The sequence below is a fragment of the Pleurodeles waltl genome, chromosome 1_2 (assembly GCF_031143425.1).
Source record: "Pleurodeles waltl isolate 20211129_DDA chromosome 1_2, aPleWal1.hap1.20221129, whole genome shotgun sequence".
NCBI lineage: Eukaryota > Metazoa > Chordata > Amphibia > Caudata > Salamandridae > Pleurodeles > Pleurodeles waltl.
Window position 1 is genome coordinate 332,206,342 of NC_090437.1, and position 14,628 is coordinate 332,220,969.

Below are 14,628 nucleotides of genomic sequence, written 5' to 3' on the forward strand. Positions count from 1 at the left end.
AGGTGGAAGCCACCACACTGCCACTGATCCATGACCCAGGGCACAACTTGAGAGCTGGGGACTGGGTTGTCATCCGAAAGCACGTGGGAAAGACATGTTTGGAGCCTCGTTGGAAGGGACCCTACCAAGTGGTCTTGACAACTGCCACAGCTGTGAAGTGTGCTGGAATTCCGAACTGGATTCACGCAAGCCACACAAAGAAAGTGGTATGTCAACTGGATCATGGAGAAGCATTGTTGAGAGTACCAAAAACAGTGAGACAAGTCTTAGGGCCGGAAAGAGAACAAAGGGGAATTGAAACCAGATCTGACCCCGTTAAGGACGGTTCAGTCACGCCTGTGAGAGATGAAGGAGAAAACCTCCAGGAGGGTGACGGAAAGCCTATCTCAACTGAGGCAGCAGGAAAGCCTAGTCAGAAGACGGCTTTCCCAGAAACAGGCGATCTTGAGAGACCAACAGAGCAATTGCCAGGCCCAGAAGAGGAACGAGTTGAGGATGATCTAAGTCAAAGTGATCTGACTCCTCCTGAACTAGTTGCAGATCCATCAAGAAAAAACACCACAGAACGAGGAAAAGGTTCAAGTTCGATTTTAAAGAGAATACTGACAAAGGGACCACTGAAAGGAGATGAGTGGCCTGAATCATAAGTGGAGAAAGGGAAAGAGGTGGTTGTTGAACCAACAATCGAAGAAGAAGTAGATACCACAAGAAGAGAAGAGCTAAGTGAAGGGGAGCTGAATGGTGATCGAAAATTGAAGAGAAAGAGAATAGCAAGTCAAAGATACGCAGGTCCTGAATGGGCATATGCAACTACAAACAAGACTGCCAGGGCTGTTTTGGAGGTTGCACCGCCAACAGGCTGGTGGTGCAAACTCAGATATTCCGCCGCGGTTGCACTGCCAGGACTGACGGTTTTCCACCACAGTGGTCCTGGCGGATTTCCATGGCGGTAGGAACCTCCATGGAAAGGCTGGCGGAAATGCGAGTCGCGGGGCCCCCTGGCACAGCCCCACACAGCTTTTCACTGTCTGCACAGCAGACAGTGAAAAGCGCGATGGGTGCAACTGCACCCGTCTAACGGCCGCAACACCGCCGGCTCCATTTGGAGCTGGCTCCCATGTTGCGGCCGACATCCCTGCTGGGCCGGCAGGCGGAAACTCGGGGATGTCATAATGGCCACCGCAGGAGTGCGGCCGCATTGGCGGCCGCACGGCGGTTACAACTTGGTGGGAGGCGATTGCCGCCCGCCAAAGTTGTAATGAGGGCCTATGTCTTTTTATTTTGATAGAGAAGTTCTGGGTCAGTATTGTGGCACGTGAAGGAAACTAATGAACTGAACTGTTGAAACAATCCGAGAGAAAATGTTTGAGAAAAATACTGTCAAAGTAACCGGAAGAGACACTGATAACCTGATTTGACTTTTTGAAACATGATTTTGACAAAGCTGCTAACCGATTTTGACAAGGGATCCTGGAAGTGAAACTGAACTGCTGAAAGAAGTTGTCTATTTTTGATTTTTGCTGCAAGTTTTTCTAAATTTCCTTCTGCTTTCTGACTTTTTTTACAGATCATGAGTAACATTAGACAACAAGGTAGGGGCGCTAGTTGCTGTAAATATATGAGCATTGGTTTGGCGATTATGTGTGGGATATCGTTTGCATTGTTGATTGTGGGTATGTCTGTTCTCGATAAAACTGAAGCCAACCATACTTCTGCTTTCGAAACCACTACTGCATTAACGGCATTAGAGAAGTTTAGGTTATATGAGAAATATTTGCATGAAGATACTAATGCACAGGGAGAGCTTTCTTCTAATGTTTTCCATCGCTTATTGAGTGACTATGTTGAGACAATGGATGCCAATAATTTTTTTGTGTGTATGCAGATTCCTTTATCAGTTGAGGAAGGAGTCAGCTATCATGGTCTGCCTTTAACTTATGGGATAAGTTGTAGCCTGTTACTAACACGATTTTATAACCAAGAGTACATTCGATATTTTTACTCAAACTATGACGTGTGTTTTTGTTTGTCCCTATAATTAGGTACTGGAGTAGAGTAGCTAAGGATAATGACATGGTAGTAGTTAGAGGTTTCTTTGAGCCTACATTGACGTTTGGCACAGCTTATGCGCATAGAAATAATCTGACATGCTTGCTTACACCTTTAGAAAACAGTTTCTTAGATCACATAGATGACAGGAGAAAAGCATTGAAAGAAAAATTAGAGAAAGGCTTACCGAAAAGGACTTACAAGAATGATTATGCTTATAGTGCAATTAAAACACAAGGCAAATTAGCTTTAGATGCACAACACGTAGGGATGCTTTGTGTATATAGGCCTAAATCACTCACTGACACTTAATTTGTGGGAATGAGTGAATGTAGGCATGTGTTTTTGTTTCAGAGTAAATGGACGTTTATGTTGAATGGATAGGGCCCTGCAATTCCGGGGATTTACTACATCTGTGGACTTAATGCTTATTACTGACTTCCAAGAGGATGGTACGGGACATGTTATTTGGGGATAGTATTCACAAAGATTTATCAAATGGAGGATCTGAAAAAGTTTCCGAAAGTGACTGAATTACATCATAAGAAACAGCAGAGGGAGTCCTCTTCTGCTATAGTGGGAGATATATTTGGAGCAGTGAATCCTTCAGTGGGAGTCATTCTGAATTCAACTAAGATACGAAAGTTGTCTACTATTGTGGATAACATGCTGACAAATTTGTCAGGGGCCATACTCCTGATAGATACTGAATTAGCTGCTGATAGAGCTATGCCTCTTCAAAATCATCTTGCTTTAGACATTCTTTTGGCGAAGGATGGCGGAGTCTGTAAAATTATTAATTCTAGGCGTTGTTGTTCTGGATAACAGTAAAGAGATAACAGACTTACTTACTAATCTGACTAATGCAAGTGCTGATTTCAAAGAGTTGAAAGAACCAGGTATTTGGGAAAAGGTTGGCAAAGGGTTCGCTTCAGTGGGAAATTGGTTCAGCAACATTTGGAATGGAATTCTATTGAAAATATTACAAGGGATATTAATTGTTGTGGTTTGTCTAATTGGAATATGGGGATTGTGAAAATTATGCAAAAAGATTCAATTGAAAAGGCCAAAGAATAAACAGAGGAGGGAAGAAAAGAAAAGGGAAAAACGGTACAGGGAAAATTTAAAGAAGAAACAAAATTATGAAGGGATTGAATTAAGAGAAATTTAGCTGATGAGAACAATTGTGGGTAATAGTGTGATGACATATTTAGTCATCAGAGGAGGGATTGCTAGTGCAGGTTTTTTAATAAAAATAATTAATCTGTATTTATGTATTTTGAATAATAAGTTTATGTAGAAAATGTAATAACGTAGAAAAATAATGCACACATTTGAAAATGTGATCATGAAGAATGGCCACCAATGTTAACGAAATGTACTAATCAATGATTAAATAATATGAAATTTGAATGTATATTAGAATAATGCAGTAATATGTCATATTAAGAGTTATGCAGTAAGCATTAGCTTTATTAATTGTAGGCCTTAAACCTAGCGAGTGTCTTGGGCTGGTTGCCAGGCCTCATGTAAAAGCTGTATTTCTTAGAGCTTAATAAAAATGCTGACCAAGTGAGTTAAACTGTAAAATTTCTATTGTACTGTTTAAATGTGCTCATAACAGAAGCTGTTCGTGTGAACTGACTGCTAGGAGATGATGTTCTTGCTAATGCAACATTTTATGTGTAATGGGTGTGAGATTGACTTTTCCAGGCCAAGAGCAATGGAGATACTGAATAGAGTGGAAGCCGCAACAATATTGTTACCTGACAAGCGGGACAATGAGGACATCGCAAGACGAACCAATCAACAATATGAGAATGGAGAAATATTCGAATTCATAGATTCGGGATAGTAGTTTTATTGGACAGAGTGCAAACATACAATTAACTGACCAATAGGGAATGAGGGTATAGTTTAGGTAACTTTAATATAACAACACTGAACGGAGAGAAGAGCTCATTCATTCTGAGAGAAGACACTCTGGGACATTCTGCCCATTTTTCCTGACCGAGAGGTTACTACTTTCTTATGCATCTTTAATAGAGACATGCTTAACTTTAATGCTTAATGACTTTGCCTTTTTAAAATTCTGATACCGAAACCTGATTCCTTCCTGATCGTCTGATGTCCTTCTGACGAAGACTGATTCTGCTTTGCTGATCCACCCTGAGGATATGCATATTCCAAACTGTGATTACCATGCATATTTGCTTTTTCTTTCTAGGTACCAACTGCACTGTTTTGATAGAGCCATAGTTAGATGTTTTTTTTAAGTTGTGTTACTAAATTGTTTTGCATGAAGCCCAACATGCTGATGCTAATTTGATGTTAGATAAGGATTCTCACTAATGACTTACGTTAACAGGGACTAATGTTTGGTGAATTTCTCTGCTGAACTTCATGTACTTTATTTCGCTGACGCAGTTGACTTTGTTACTGATTTGCACCATAAATTTAGAATGTGTTGGAGTTCAAGCTTTGATTAGGTTATGTTTCTTACGTCGCTTTGGACAACCAGTGTTGTTTTTGTATGTGTCTTATTTGACTTTGAGATTAATCTATATGACCTTAGCATTGTTAATATAGGGAAATAAACATCCTAAACTTTTACTAAGGTGAAGTTATACATGCTTCAAAGGTCATGGTGCGTGACAATTACTGACTCCATTGATTATTGATTATATTGATTACTAAGGATTATTGATCATTTTGTATTGATTATTGATTATGTACTGGATCTATGGTAAGAACATCTTCATTGCGGGTCAAAAGGTTCATCAACCTATTCGCGTCCCCTTGTGGGTTTACTTATTAAGGTCAGGAGCGTTAACACTCATCAGACACTTGCACGAGATTGAGCTTTCAAGGACTGTCTGTGTGCTGCATCTGCCCCTTCTTAACAGATAGAAGACAAGCTGTCATCCCGGCACCAAAGTCCCCAGAAGCCTGCAAACTTATCTATGTAGAACTTCATGGTTCAGCTCAGCCCCCCACCCTATTCAATGTATGCATGTCCCCTCTGGCCAACATCACCCGCACACATGACCTCAATAGCCTCTCCACGCCAATGAAAGGCACTCATGTGCTCCCTCTCAGAGAAGACGACCAACACATGAAACAAGCTCACCCCCTGAATGATTGAAATTGCTAGCTGGTTTAAGCTCAACACCAACAAGATAGAAGTTGTGATTTTCGGTAAGAAAACCTCACAATGGGACTCCAGGTGGTGGGCAGTTAAATGCAGACTCACACTGACACCCAGAACCCAAGCTAATTGACAGCAAACTGGACATCACAACACAAGTCAACGCTGTGGCTGCATCCTTCCTCCACAACCTGAAGATGCTGAGTAAGATCTTCAAATGGCTCCCAAGCAACAGTAGAAACACTTTTACTCACACCTTAGCCACCAGCAAGTTGGACTATGGCAACATACTCTATGCTGCGATCACCAAGCAACTCACTAGAAGACTACAAACCATCCAGAACTCCAGGCTGCCAGATTCATCATCACTCTTACACCCAGAACTCACATCACACCACACCTCAGGGAACTTCACTGACTACGGATACACAAACATGCTCAATTCAAACTCCTCACAAACACTGAAAACAGTACACCACTCAGGTCCCACCTACCTGAAGAATTGCATCTCCTTCTACGAATCACCCAGACACCTCCGCTCCACAAGACTCCTACTCTTATACATCCCATGCATATGGAAAACTAGATCAAGAGGATGGGTGTTCTCTTACATTGTTCCAAAAGTGTGAAACAGCCTCCCAATCCACACAAGAGCCTCCTCCTCTCTTCCTGAATTCGGAAAGAAGTGGAAGATCTGGCTTTTCAATTAACCAACTAACAAAACACAGGGCTCGGAACACACCTGTTCTGTGCCAGGATACCCTCGCAGGTGATAGTGCACTCTACAAAAACATAACATAAAGTAATATCCAATGCCAAAGTTGGGTGTATCACTTCCAGGCTTCCCAACCTCTTTCCTTAATACATTCCTGTTCCAGATGGCCCTTTCTGCTTTGCCTACTCTTTTTTCTTGCAGAAATTATCTGTCTGTGACCCAAGAAAACTGTGTGATATCAAAGGGACTAAAAATAGAATAGTATATGTCCTAATTCTTTTTTAAATTGTGGATTGAAACTGTTGAGCATCTAATTACAAATGTGGCCTCCATGTGTAATATACGTGTCATAATATTTCCCAGAAATACAGTTAAAATTAAATTCTAGGAACAAAATAAAACCAAACCTCTCCTGAAATTGGCCACTTATGGTTAGCTACATGAACCATAACATGCACTCCTGCCATGAAATCCATAAATAGATTGCTCATGACCTCACACATGATGTTGCAGATGCCATCAGAAATAACATTAATGGTGTCATTAATGAGATTACATGACACTTTAACATTGACATCATTGATGACATTACTATGATAGAAGTATCATTTATTTGTTTGGATAAATGGCGTTATTTAATAATACAGTGTTTTAGGTTCAGTTATTTATTGGTATAAATATTATAAAGTCATGAGCAGAACATTTGAGGGGGAAGTAATAGTTTTCATGGCAAGGTATGAGTTGTTAAGTGTGTAGTTATTTGTGAATGGCTGAACTTGGTGGTTTTTGTTTTATTTTGTAATCATAATTTCTCATGAACTGTTTGTTTTGAAGATATTTCTGTGTTTTCCGCACACAACCAACCCCTCTTTGTTCACAGTGGTTAGCTGTCGGCCCTTCTTCCAACCTCCTGTGTGCCCAATCACTGTTGGGTATGGCCTATGACTGCACACAGTAGGGGTTGGTGTTAAGGCTGAGCTTTCAGATAAGCCTTGCACCCAACTTCCCACAGCCCAACTTCACTGTGTACAGCAGTGTGCATTGGTGGCACACTGCAGGCAACTAACCTTCCATACATCCAAGCCTAGCTCCACTGTGTAGCAGACCCACGTGCATTCTAAGTTCTTGAACCAGACTCCATTTTAAATACACTTAGCGTTAACTTGATTGAGTTATTTTCCATTGTCACCCTCAAACAAGCTGGCTGCACACGTCATGACACGCAGGCACATTCAGTTTGCACAGCAACATCTTATTTCACTTCCAGCAGAATAGGAGGCATAAGGACTTAGGTCTGGCTGAGATACCCTGTATATCTACCAGTCAAGGTCTCCTAGTACCCCCATTAAATAGGTATGATGGTATCTGCACAAAGGGTGATGCATATTAGCCACACTGGTTTCGGCTGGATATTTCCACTGCGTTTCTGCCTTGCTTTTACACATAATCATCTCAATAAAGCAGTAGTCAGTTTTTTACATATACGTTGAGATTTGACTATTCACAGTAGAGAGGACTCAACACCAGAGCGGTCCAGAAAAAAGTCAGATTCCAGACTGCTCAGACTGCTGTCTGCTGATCCTTTCTTGACAGAGAATGGACACCCACATAGAAGCCGAGTTCAGCTGACGTCAGCTGGCGGAGTGCATGTTTTCACAGGAAAAACAAAGGCACTCTTTCCCATCCTGGTCATCTAGCTGATAGTCCGATAACACACAGGCAAGCTGGGTTGTAGGTATGCATGTCAACAATCCAAATATTCTAATTAGGCACAGTTTGTTTACTTTATGTTCTCAGAGACATGCTAAAAATAGGGTGTAGGAGTTAGGAAACATATTGTTGGGAAACATGGTAGAAATGTTTGTCATTTTCACATTTATAGTAACTCTGATCATAGCAATATGCTCTATATGTCTTGTGATCACAATGCATGTATTAAGTAGCAACATACAGCAAAAAGGCCCATATTTATACATTTTGACACAAAACAATTTACCGCTGGCTAACGCCATTTCTACGTGCCATGCGGGTGCCATATTTAAGGATTGACGTTAGCCGGCGTAGGGGAGAATGGGGGTTGTGCGTCAAAAAATGGTGCAAGTCAGGTTTGAGTAAAAAATCATGGCTCAAACCGGCCTTGCGCCATTTTTTGGTGCACAAGCCCCACTGAAATGACTCCTGTCTTAGCAAAGACAGGAGTCATGCCCCCTTGCCCAATGGCCATTCCCAGGGGACTTCTGTCCCTTGGGCATGGACATTGGGCACAGTGGCATGTAGGGGGCCCCAAATTAGGCCCCCCATGTAACTTTAAAAAAAAATACGGCTTACCTGAACTTACCTGTACTTACCTGGGATGGGTCCCCCCATCCATGGGTGTCCTCCAGGGGTGGGCGAGGGTGGCAGGGGGTTGTCTGGAGGCAGGGAATGGCACCTGTGGACTGCTTCCATGGTCAAAGACCATGGAAGTGAGCCCACAGGTCCCTTAAAAAACAGTGCACATCAGGCTGGGCGCCGTTTTTTAAGGCCCGCCTCCTCCTGTGCGTCAAAATGATGCAGAAGTATAAATAAGGCGCACGGCCTCAAAGTCATTTTTGGGGCGGGAACGCCTACCTTGCATGTCATTGACGCAAGGCAGTTTCCTGCATCCAAAAAATGACGCACACAAAGGAATTTCATAGTATAAATATGGTGCATGTTTTGCGCCGAATGTGCGTCAAACTTTTTGAGGCACATTCGGCGCAAATGGAGTATAAATATGCCCCTAAATGTTTGTCACATATACAGTATCATTATTAATACTGATGCTTGAGTGATATCCTAAACATGAAAAGGTGGAATTTGTAATCACCACGGCGTTCTTGAAAAAAAGCCTGTTTTGTTTACTGGAAAGTACTTCTTGCCTGTGAAACAGGGCAGAGTGCAGGTCTGCAGTAGACCAGATCTGCCTTTTTCATACATAGCACATTGAACTAATAATGCCCTAACGCCATCTTGCGCCACAATAAAGTCATTATTTTTTATGTTCATGTGGCCCAACAAGGCCAAAATCCCCGGGCAGTATTTACAGAGTGGTGCAATGCATGCATTGCGCAGTACTGTAACCCTTTGCACTACATTATGCCTGCAAAAGGCATAATGTACGCAAAGGGGGTGTTCCCCCGTTAGGGGAGCCGGAAAAATTGCGTCATTTTTTAAGGCACTTTTAACGCCTGCTCAAGAGCAGGCATTAAAAGGGGGCTTCCATTCTTTAGAATGGACCCCTATGTACTCTGTAGGAGTAGCACCAATATTTTGGCACTACTCCTGCAGAGTACATCCAAAGCGTCATCAGAAATTACGCTATTGCCCCCTACCCTGCTCCACAGTGCACTGTATGTTAAATTCGGGGCACGCATGGTGGCGGTAGGGAGTGCTTATAGGCGCGGGGAAAGTGGTGCTGCACTCGGTGCAGCACCACTTTCCATAAATCTGCCCCTAAGTCCTTGTGTTATAGGGTTAGGGAATTTAAACCTGAAGACTTAAGGTATATCCCTAGAATGCATAATAATTCGGTCATTCATAGCGAGCTCTGAGTGAAAGTCCAGCGCCACCCTACTTACTTCTGAACCAGTAGAATTTGCCTTCAGCAGTGTGAGGTACACTCTGGGCACCCTGTACCAAACTCTTTCACATCAAATCCACTGCTGTGCATAGTCTTCAGCTGTGCATAGTCATCTGTGGGAACAAGGCCTGGTGCCTGACGCCAGGCCCTGCTCTGGCACTTGTGCCACTGAACCAGCTGTGGAAGGCAATTGGCACAATCAGCTGTGGGCACAGGGACAAGAAATTGCTGATCTAACTATGGATTCGCTGATCTTAGGAGCCAGCTGCTGATTCATGAATTATGTAAAGAAACAATGCAGGCATCTTTTTGCTCTTGGGGGCAGTAGCTGCTCCTTTTGAACTAAACCCCCTCACCCCCAACATCTTCCCATTCAGGCTTCTGGTTCTGGTATTTCGGTCATTTTCTACCACAACAAACATTTTCAGTTGCTGCCATCTAAATAGTTTTCCTGAATCCCCCTCTGAGGATCCATGGTACAATGCTGGAGTCAGGGAATAAATACTCCTTTTCACATCAAATGTTTTTTACTTTATTATTCTCAGATGATTTGAGCTAACTCTAAAACTAAACTTTTGAAGCCCTTTAAACATGATTTACTAACTCAAATATCTCAAAAACACCAAATGGATTAGCATGATCCCAACAAAAGGCTTTGCTCAGAGTAAAGTTATAGCTTCCTGGTGTAATTCTGTTCAGTGGGTTTTGCTGTAGTCAAGAGCAAATTTTCTTATAGGAGTTGAAATGGAAAATGCACTATTTTTGCCCCTCACCAAGTTTTAATTCCACCTAAAAGATCTGCACAAAACCTCACATGCCAAAACTTAGCCACTTATGCTGTTTGATCATGCAGATGCATCACAAATCACCAGTTATAAGTAGACCGAAAAACATATTTACAATGGAAACTGAGACGTAAACATAACTGCAAAGTTGTTGTCATTCATTGTGTAATTTATGTATATATATATATATATATATATATATATATATATATATATATATATGTATATATATATATATATATATATAAAAATATATATATATATGTATATTTATATTACCTAGTTGCGATCGCCAATAGATATTTATAGCTAGGACCTAGTTTCTTTAGAAAAAGTGTTTTTTTGTTTTGCTAATAGAGTTGGTGGCATTTGATGAATCCTCATGAAATTTTCCAAAAGAATATGATGCTCACTTCAGAGTCTGACTGGAAAGTTTTGAGATGATCGGTCAAGGAGGGGGCCGAGAAAAAGGGGGGGCATTGGAACGTTTTTTCCAATGCATTGTTTTTATAGAGATTTTAAACAGGAATAGCGCTCTCTACGGTCCATTGTGCTGCCACTTCCCCTCTTGCCTGCCCAGTGTGTTCAATTTGTTGTCCTCTGCACTCTCCTCCCTGCCCCAAATTATTCAAGTCCATGCCCTTGACCTCAGCCTCCCCACGATATTCGAATGAACAACTAGATTGCTAACATTCTATGGGGGTCATTCCAACCCTGGCGGTCGGTGTTAAAGCGGAGGCAAAACCGCTAACCGGCTGGCGGTAAAAAAAATGCAATTCCGACCCTGGCGGAAACCGCCAACATGGACCGCCACTTCAACACACCGCCCGCCACGGCGGGACAAACAAATAGCGCGGCGGTCAACGCCAACAGACAGGCGGGAGACAATGTACCGCCCACCCTATCACAACCCACCAATCCGCTACCTTTTCCGGGGCGGTAGCCCCGCCGATAAAAACACGGCAGAAACAGACATTTCAAACGGAAAACGCTCACCTCCATACACCCCACGAGGAATCTGGACAGCATGGAACCCGAACTACACATCCTACCAGGCATTGTCTTCCTGCTCCTCTACTAGGAGCACGAACGCCGGCGCAGAAGACAACGGTGAGTACTGCACCTACGACACAGGGGAGGGGGAGGCAAAAAATTACTGGGACACACATATGCGACACACCCACCCTCACCCTCAATCACTACAACACACACATCAATGCATAGCAACACATCACAGTTACACCCCCAAACCCCCCGGAAGAATGCAAAGGCAAAAGGAAATGATTATAAATATAGAATTATATTGTAAGACTGAGTATAAAATATATCACACATCTATAACTTTATATACATAAATTGTCCAGTCCGATATGTCCATCAGCCATTGTTTGTGGGCCACTGGGCCAAAACACATGGGCAAAGCCCACACAGGATACCTGCCTCCAACGGAGAGAACACTGCAGGGGCATCAGATAGGAAAACTACAGGCACCTCAGGGGGAAGGGAAGGGGTGGCACCTCAGCCAGATGAGTCCACGACGCCAGATCCACGAGGGGCCTCCATGGCCACTGTGCCATCCTGGGGAGTGCAAAGCCACAGTCTCACAAGTCTCTACAGTGGGTGGGTTGCCCACTGTGCCATCCTGGGGAGTGCAAAGCCACAGTCTCTCAAGTCTCTACAGTGGGTGGCTTGCCCACTGCCATATCCTGGGGAGTGCAAAGCCACAGTCTCTCAAGTGGATAACAGTCTCCACTGGTACTGGAGGGGGACTAGTGCTCAGAGTGCTTCGTGCAGCCCTGCCCGACACAGATGTGGGCCTGCCCCTTCCGCCAATGGGCCAGCGGTGCTTGAGATGAAGGGCCCTGTTCAGCGGTGCTTGAGACGGCGGTGCCCAGCGGAGCGGTGCTTGAGATGAAGGGCCCAGTGCAGCGGTTCTTGAGACGGCTGTGCCCAGCGGAGCGGTGCTTGAGATGAAGGGCCCAGTTCAGCGGTGCTTGAGATGAAGGGCCCAGTGCAGCGGTTCTTGAGACGGCGGTGCCCAGCGGAGCGGTGCTTGAGATGAAGGGCCCAGTTCAGCGGTGCTTGAGACGGCGGTGCCCAGCGGAGCGGTGCTTGAGATGAAGGGCCCAGTTCAGCGGTGCTTGAGATGAAGGGCCCAGTGCAGCGGTTCTTGAGACGGCGGTGCCCAGCGGAGCGGTGCTTGAGATGAAGGGCCCAGTTCAGAGGTGCTTGAGATGAAGGGCCCAGCGGAGCGGTGCTTGAGATGAAGGGCCCAGTTCAGCGGTGCTTGAGATGAAGGGCCCAGTGCAGCGGTTCTTGAGACTGCGGTGCCCAGCGGAGCGGTGCTTGAGATGAAGGGCCCAGCGGAGCGGTGCTTGAGATGAAGGGCCCAGTTCAGCGGTGCTTGAGATGAAGGGCCCAGCGGAGCGGTGCTTGAGATGAAGGGCCCAGTTCAGCGGTGCTTGAGATGAAGGGCCCAGCGGAGCGGTGCTTGAGATGAAGGGCCCAGTTCAGCGGTGCTTGAGATGAAGGGCCCAGTGCAGCGGTTCTTGAGACGGCGGTGCCCAGCGGAGCGGTGCTTGAGATGAAGGGCCCAGCGGAGCGGTGCTTGAGATGAAGGGCCCAGTTCAGCGGTGCTTGTCCTGTTCAGCGGTGCTTGCCTTGGCGGTCCTTGCTCTGTTCAGCGGTGCTTGCCTTGGCGGTCCTTGCCCTGTTCAGCGGTCCTTGCCCTGTTCAGCGGTGCTTGCCCTGTTCAGCGGTGCTTGCCTTGGCGGTCCTTGCCCTGTTCAGCGGTGCTTGCCTTTGCGGTCCTTGCCCTGTTCAGCGGTGCTTGCCCTGTTCAGCGGTGCTTGCCTTGGCGGTCCTTGCCCTGTTCAGCGGTGCTTGCCTTGGCGGTCCTTGCCCTGTTCAGCGGTGCTTGCCCTGTTCAGCGGTGCTTGCCTTGGCGGTCCTTGCCCTGTTCAGCGGTGCTTGCCTTGGCGGTCCTTGCCCTGTTCAGCGGTCCTTGCCCTGTTCAGCGGTGCTTGCCCTGTTCAGCGGTGCTTGCCTTGGCGGTCCCTGCCCTGTTCAGCGGTGCTTGCCTTGGCAGTCCTTGCCCTGTTCAGCGGTGATTGAGTTGGCGGTCCTTCATTGCCCAGCTGGGCTGTGGCTGGCGGTCCTTCATTGCCCAGCTGGGCTGTGGCTGGCTGGGCCCTCCTGGGCAGCTGGGCTGTGGCTGGCGGGGCCCTCCTGGGCAGCTGGGCTGTGGCTGGCAGGGCCCTCCTGGGCAGCTGGGCTGTGGCTGGCGGGGCCCTCCTGGGCAGCTGGGCTGTGGCTGGCGGGGCCCTCCTGGGCTGCAGTACCGGGCCTGTGTGTGTCCTCCTGCACACCTGGGATGGGGCTGGTGGGGCCCTCCTGGCCAGCTAGCCTGCTGCCGGACTTGTCAGGCGTGCTGCCCTTCCCACCCTTCCCTGCACGCTTGTGGCCCTTTCCCACCTTTGGCAGTGTGCCAGGTGGCACCTCACTTCCTGACGGAGCCAATGTAGGGATTTTGGTCCCTGGGGTCTTTGGTCGCTCGCGCCGGGCACTGGCAATCTTAGGTGGTGGGCTGGCCGTGCCTTGGCTCCTAGCTGAACTGGATGCCCTTGAGGGTGGGGGACTCCACAGTCCATGGACAACAGTCTTCACTGGTCCCGGTTTTGTGGTGGCTGAGGTGCTGATTGGAGTCTTATGAGATGGACGGGGTGGGGGAGTTGTAGGAAAGAGGTCATCCAGATCCAGAAGTCCAGAGTTACTGTCATCATTGAGGCATCTTCTGTTGGGGGACTGGGTAGCTGTGGCACCTCCTTGCCACTGAGATTGGCTGGTGCACCTGTGGGGATGTAAGTGGTGTATATGCTACATGTCTGTGACATTTTCTACATCACTACCTTCCCCTATATCGTTGCTGTTGCCCTGCCACCTTTGTTTGTGTATGGTGATGTATTGTGGGATTGTTAGTTCTCCGTGCTGTGCATGCATTAGTGGTGGGTGTACATGCAGGGCTAGGAGGGATGTTTATGTAGTGAGTATGGCGTGCAGGGCTTAGCACTGAGGTTAGTAAATTTTGGTGGTGCACTATGTGGGATGGAGTGGAGTGATAGGTGTCAGGGTGAGGGGTGGTGGTGGCATGCAGGTACGGGGGTAGGTGGTAAATATTGACTCACAAGTGTCCAGTCCCCCGGCTACTCCAGTGAGTCCCTCTGGATGCAGTATTGCCAAGACTCGCTCCTCCCATGGTGTCAGCTGTGGGTGGGTGTTTTATAGTGCTGTAGGTGGGTGGGCGTGTTTTTAACCATGGTGAATCCCCCCG